The 7288-nt window shown below is 35.1% G+C and overlaps 1 pseudogene; it reads right to left on the bottom strand.

Annotated features, from left to right (window-relative positions):
• Positions 1–5754: 5754 nt before the first annotated feature.
• Positions 5755–6747, bottom strand: LOC118017751 (annotated as a pseudogene).
• Between the last annotated feature and the right edge of the window lie 541 nt (positions 6748–7288).

Raw genomic sequence — 7288 nt, forward strand, 5'->3', positions numbered from 1 at the left:
TCTCCTTGTAACCAACAAATGGAACTTGTAGTTTATATGTCAGTCTCTTGTGAATCTCCTTGTAACCAACAAATGGAACTTGTAGTTTATATGTCAGTCTCTTGTGAATCTCCTGATTTGGGGCTGGTATAAACTTGCACCAGAGCTTTCAAATCCATTTTGTGGCATGGCAAACCCAAGGATCAAAACCCTGGGTCTGTAGAAATCCTTCCATCTCTCTTGTTACTTTGCCACACTATTTGTTAGAGATTTCCTTCCCTAAAAACTACAGACAGTGATGTTAGCTTTATGCACAGTAACTCAATTGCATAATCAGGAAAAATGTATAATTAATGAAGAGGTATAAATGGCCAAAGCAAATAAATAAAAGTCTTCATGATGTAATATAACATTGCACTATATTTATTCTTGTAAGATATCAGCTGCAATATGTATTAACAATGAATTTTTTTCTCCTATTTTCTTTGTGCTTTAAAAAAATTTTTTTCTTCTTTTTTGTTCCTCATTTTCCTCTTTCCTTTATTCTTTATTGGCTTTCCTTGTTAATAATTGAGAAAAGTTAAGAAGATTTGAGTTTGTATTATGAATGGGAAGCAGTAGGAAATAATCATATGTTATTTTAAAAATTAAAATGTATTGTGCTAATTCATCAGATAAAGGCTGGCAAAAATCTGTTGAAACCTGAGAAATAATTAATGTCTTTCAAAGATAATTGGTGGGAACCAAGGTAATTTCTAATTAATAATTGACAGTTAAATAGAACCAGATAAAGTAAAAAAAAAAAGTTAGTTCAAACTCTGAAATAAGATTTTATTAAAAAGAAGCATATTTTGACTTACAAAGCCTAAATTCTGTCTTGTTTTTTTATCTTCAAGATAAAATTTCCTTGAAGATTTAAGGAAAATAATTACATAAATATGATGCTACTTCTTGATGAATCTACTTTTCAAATGGTTTGCCTTACACTAATTATCTTATGTTTGCCTAAGGATTATATTTGGATGTTATCACAGTAGCCTTTTTTATTCTGATATTCATACAGTCTATTTATTCATGCATATTAATGCTGTGTATCAAATAAACTGTGTCATTGCCATAGGCAAAATTGTATGAACAATAGAAATCTCAAAGGAGACTTTTTCAGATCACATTAATACTGTTTTGCATCTGTCTCATCTTCCATTTGTCTGTAGGTAAATATTAGAATTGTAACTTCAAAGGTGATTTCTCCCCTCACAGAATTATTTTCCCAACAATTATGAAATCAAATGTTACAGAAATTCATATTTCTTCTTTTTTGTTAACCTCTCCATATTTTCAGATTTCCCTTTGTGAAATAATACATACAACATGTGGTTATTATTTAATATGCCCAGACAAAATTTTTGGTGATTATGCAGTCATTCATGTTCATTGAGTACTATAGGTATAAATTCTTATACATGAAAAAGTAACCTTTGTTTCATTGTTACTAGTGACTAGTTATGCCTTTCTATATTGTTGTGTTCATTACTGCAAATTCATTTAAACATAAAGTTAATAAATCATATGCAGGTGATGTTTAAATTTGGAAACTTACTTATCATAAGATCTAAGCACCTAATCCACAATGTTATTAACTGAGATGAAGTAAGCATATTAATTATAAACTCAATAATTTTTATTTTATCTTTTATTATGTTCAATTAGTTCAAGTTCAATAAACTCAACTATTTAAATATGTATTCTCAAGACTAATATTGTCAGATTCACTGTTAGTATACAATGTATATGACAGACTCATCTGATGCATGAAGTAATTTTAAAATTAAAAATGGTGAGGGGTCACCTGGGTGGCTCAGTCACTTATGCATCTTGGTTTCTGATCAGGTCATGATCTCGTGGTTGTGAGATTGAGCCCTGGGTCCCACTCTGGGCTCAGCATGGAGCCTGCTTCAGATTCTTTCTGCCTCTCCTTCCCGCTCACTCTATCTCAAATAAATAAATAAATAAAATCTTTAAATAAATGGTAAGCATTAAGAGAATTTTATGTCAATGAAATTTTTTAATGAGCCTGAAACAAAAAAGATAAAAAGAAATTGAATATATAGTTGACTTATTTTATTTTTAAACAGGCAAGATATAGAAATTATACTGTTCATGGACAATACTTTTTACTTGCATGAGACCAAAAGCATACATAAGAGAGCATAGCAAGCATGACTTGCTAAATCTTAACTTTGATGACCTAGAATCTTTGATGATAGGTTTCTAAACTATTTTCTGAACACATTTCTTATTTCTTGGGCCAGAACATTTGCATAAGCACTGCTGTCATTACCATTTCTTCTTCTATGAGGACCTCTGACAGGTTCATGCATGAAATATGAACCACTATCAGACTTAAATAAATTTAACTTAAAGATTCTTATTTGGGAAGGGAAAAATATGAGTGTTTCCTCTGCGAACATTGTATGTCAAATATACCAAACTATCAATTTGTTAGCAAAACTGTCAATTTATGAGTGGTTGGGTTGAATAGAAAGATTCAGAAATAACCAAGCAACATTCTTAAGATATGCAACTTTTTAAAATAATAGCTATAGTTATTCATCACTGTAAAACAAATTTGATTATTTCTATAGAATTGACAATTAATAGAATCACAAATTTCAACCACAGAAGATTAATATATATGTAATCTGAAATTATCAAATCATTCATTCTCTAAAGTCACATATGTATGAGTGCGTGAATGTGTTTAATTGTACATATACTTTTAAAAATATATAAAACTACTTTTGTGGCACCAAATTAATATTCCACTTTTTTAGATGTTTTGCAAATATATTTCTATTGTTCAAGTTTTGCTAATTAAAAATGTTTTCCAAGTCATATACGGCATGATATTTAGAGCACATTCAACATTGATTACAATTATGATTTAAAGATCATTTGATTTTTTTAAAAAGTAGTCAATATGTTTACAATGTAAACAAGTCTGGTAAAATACCAGATATTACAGAGTCCTGTGAGTCACGCTGTAAATCCTGGGCTTTCTCTTAAGAAAATGTAAAGTGACAAACATGTTTTAAGCAGAGAAAATGTACCATGATTAGATTGCATTGTTCAATAATGAGTCCTTCTGGAATGAGGAGATGAAATTGAAGAAGGCAATGGTTTTAGTGAGAAATAACAGTGAATGGAGTTAGCCTGAGATCACTGGTGGGTGGAGAATTGGAAGATAGGAAAGGTAAAATTGACACAGCTTGGTGACTAATTGCACATTGCTGGGTGAAAGGAAAGGAGATGTTAAGGATGACGTAGGTGTTTCTGGACTGAGTGACTGGGTAAACGTTGGCACCCCTCAATATGATAGGGAATATTGGAATGGGAAACCATTGTAGGGGAATATTACGCATTTTGCTTCACGTACGTTCGGCTTGGGGTACCTAATATGCAGTTTAACAGTGGGTCTGGTACTCAAAAATTAATCAGAGCTGGAGTTAAAAACTTGGAAATAGTCTGAATATAGCTGAAAATGGAAATTGCTGGAGAGAATGAATTCATTTAAAGGTGGTATAGAGTGAGAAAAGAACATTATTGAAATTAGAGAATTCAGAACTTCAAACATTCGATTGCTATACAAAGAAAGGCGAATAAGCAAAACAGATTGAAAAGAAGTTGTCAAAGTAGAGGAAAACACTGTGATTATGGTGGTATAGAAATGAGAAAAAGATTTTGGATACTAGCCCTTTATCTGATATGTCATTTGCAAATATCTTCTCCCATTCTGTCGGTTGTCTTTTGGTTTTGTTGACTGTTTCCTTTGCTTTGCAAAAGCTTTTTATCTTGATGAAGTCCCAATAGTTCATTTTTGCCCTTGCTTCCCTTGCCTTTGGCGATGTTTCTAGGAAGAAGTTGCTTCGGCTGAGGTCAAAGAGGTTGCTGCCTGTGTTCTCCTTTAGGATTTTGATGGAACTGATCAAACTCAACACCCAAAGAACAAAGAATCCAATCAAAGAAATGGGCAGAAGACATGAACAGACATTTTTCCAAAGAAGACATCCAAATGGCCAACAGACACATGAAAAAGTGCTCAATATCGCTCAGCATCACGGAAATCCAAATCAAAACCTCAATGAGATACCACCTCACACCAGTCAGAATGGCTAAAATTAACAAGTCAGGAAACGACAGATATTGGCGGGGATGGGGAGAAAGGGGAACCCACCTACACTGTTGGTGGGAATGCAAGCTGGTGCAGCCACTCTGGAAAACAGTATGGACGTTCCTCAAAAAGTTGAAAATAGAGCTACCATATGATCCAGCAATTGCACTACTGGGTATTTACCCCAAAGATACAAAAGTAGGGATCCGAAGGGCTACGTGCACCCCGATGTTTATAGCAGCAATGTCCACAATAGCCAAACTGTGGAAAGAGCCAAGATGTCCATTGACAGATGAATGGATAAAGAAGAGGTGGTATATATATACAATGGAATATTATGCAGCCATCAAAAGGAATGAGATCTTGCCATTTGCAACAACGTGGATGGAACTGGACGGTATCATGTTGAGTGAAATAAGTCAAACAGAGAAGGACATGTATCATATGATCTCACTGATATGAGGAATTCTTAATCACAGGAAACAAACTGAGGGTTGTTGGAGTGGGGGGTGGGGTGGGAGGGATGGGGTGACTGGGTGATGGACACTGGGGAGGGTGTGTGCTCTGGTAAGCGCTGTGAATTGTGCAAGACTGTTGAATCTCAGATCTGTACCTCTGAAACAAATAATGCAATATATGTTAAAAAAAAAAAAAAAAGAAGAAGAAGAAGAAGAAGGTAGCGGGAGGGGAAGAATGAAGCGGGGGAAATCGGAGGGGTAGACGAACCATGAGAGATGATAGACTCTGAAAAACAAACTGAGGGTTCTAGAGGGGAGGGGGGTGGGAGGATGGGTTAGCCTGGTGGTGGGTATTGAGGAGGGCACATTCTGCATGGAGCACTGGGTGTTGTGCACAAACAATGAATCATGGAACACTTCATCTAAAACTAATGATGTAATGTATGGGGATTAACATAAGAATAAAATTTAAAAAAATAAATAAATAAATAATAAAAACAAAAAAAATAAAAAAATAAATCAGAAAAAGAAATCTCAAGAGGATTTTTTTAAAAAATCAAACAGTGTTGAATTGCACTAAAAGTTGTTTAAAAATTATTCTTGGCAACTTTTAGTGGAATAATTAGATATGAAGCCAAAGAGATATGTTGAGAATAAGCTGATGTGAGAAACTGGAGGCAATGAATAAACGGACACCTGAATAGTTCAAAGAGTTTAAAAAGGGGGATGAAATAGAAAAGGTAGTAACTAAAGGAAAGTGTATTGAAAGTATGTGGAACAAAGGGATTCTTTTTAAAGATGGGTTTCACTTAAGTCTGTACAAGCCACATAGATTAGTAAGTAGAGATGGTCTTAGGGGCATTGAAGAAAGAGCTAAAGGAACTCAGGGAACTTTTCATGGCACGGTAGAAGGACTCAGTACCGAGAGAGCAGCAGAACACAAGTGAGGGACTCCTCTCATGACCTATGTGAAATGATCTCAAATAGATAAAATAATTAAATGTCACCTGGGAATTTGTTAGTTCTCAAGCTTCATCTCAGATTTAGTAATTCAGACTCTGGAGGTGGGACACTGCAATCTGTGTCTTAAAAGGCTCCCAGTAATCCTGCACACAATAAAATTTTTTTGATAGCAAATTAATTTATTTAGTACTTTTTCCATTCCATATGATCAGGAGGATTGATTTCAACTTTCCTTTTACCTACATCAGACCAGTTGGTACTCAAAACTGTACCACCAGGCTCCATAAATGATTTGTTCATAGCACATTTCACTTCATCAGAACCATCTGAATAGATCTGCTGAAATAATTTGTTTAAAGCTGCATCTCCCTCCAACTTCTCATTTTTTTCTTCTTCTTTGAACTCACCAACCAATTTATCCCAATTTCTTATATAATGAGATGATGATGGATATAAGTTCTTTACATCTGCTATGAACTGTTTTGGTTTAGGCACATCTCCTTGCCCCTCTAGCTTTTCCCATCTGACAGCCTCTGTCTTTTTCATTTTAATTTCAATCTTGGTTGAAAGTACTTTAAATGTGCTCTGTTCTGGGATTATAGGATGAAGAAGTCTCAGTTGCAAATTGTAATCGTCTCCAGAGAAGACAACTCTTTTTCTGAAAATTCCACATTTACATTATTCTTCTGAACATTCTTGATCATAAGTGTAATGATTACTTGAGATTCTGTTTGATACCAGTCATACTTGATTTTTGACTGATGAGTCCTCTGGGATGCACACACCTCAGATTGTGATCCATTCTGGGCCTCTTGACACCTTTTAATCCAGACAGTGAAATCAGGATCTGTATTATCTAATTTCTGTCCTCCTATAAAAGTTTCTAAAGCAGCGGCATAGTTTTTTTCATAGTATTCACATATCCTTTTCTCTGCATAGCAGTGGAATTATTTGGATTAAGTTCAAGAGATTTCTTTGCATCAGCAATAGCATCACAGTAATTCCCAAGAAGAATGTGACAATAAGCTCTTTGACAATAATATTGAGCATCATCTGGTTTCTGTTCCAAAGCCTTAGCTCCTCTAACGCCGCCTGGGGGTCCTCCTCGCTCAGAGCATCTGAGAAGCTCTGGAAAAACTTCTGGGCTGTTGCAGGTCCTGCTGCAGCTGCCGCCATCACTAAAAATCGCTGTTGCTGTTAGAGCAGCTACCTCTGAGGTTATGAGCTACGCCGCCACCGCCCAAGGGGGACTGCACACAATAAAATTTTAAATGCAATGGAATAGACCACTGACGTGGCCATACAGAGAACTGGCAACATTCTGTTACCACAATTCAAAAAGCAAATCTTGACATTATTATTTTTTTTTTTAAGAGAGAGAGGGAGAGAGAGAATCTTAAGCAGGCTCCACACCCAGTGTGGAGCCCTACACGGGGCTCAATCTCATGTCCCTGAGATCATGACCTGAGCCGAAATCAAGAGTGTGATACTTAACGAACTGAGCCACCCAGGCACTCCAAAGATAAATTTAATTTGAAGGAAAGAGAAAAATTTTATCAACTTCTTTGCTTGACTACTTTATAAATAAAAACAGGATGACACACTTAGAAAATGGTGTTATCATCTCAATACATGGCTCTAAAATCAATTTCTTTCTTTCTTTTATTGCTGCTAGAGTTCTCAGGAGATAATCCCCTATAAACAGTGGTAGACAGAT

This window comes from Mirounga leonina, unplaced genomic scaffold (assembly GCF_011800145.1).
Source record: "Mirounga leonina isolate KUSES-001 unplaced genomic scaffold, KU_Mleo_1.0 Mir_106, whole genome shotgun sequence".
NCBI classification, from domain to species: Eukaryota; Metazoa; Chordata; class Mammalia; order Carnivora; family Phocidae; genus Mirounga; species Mirounga leonina.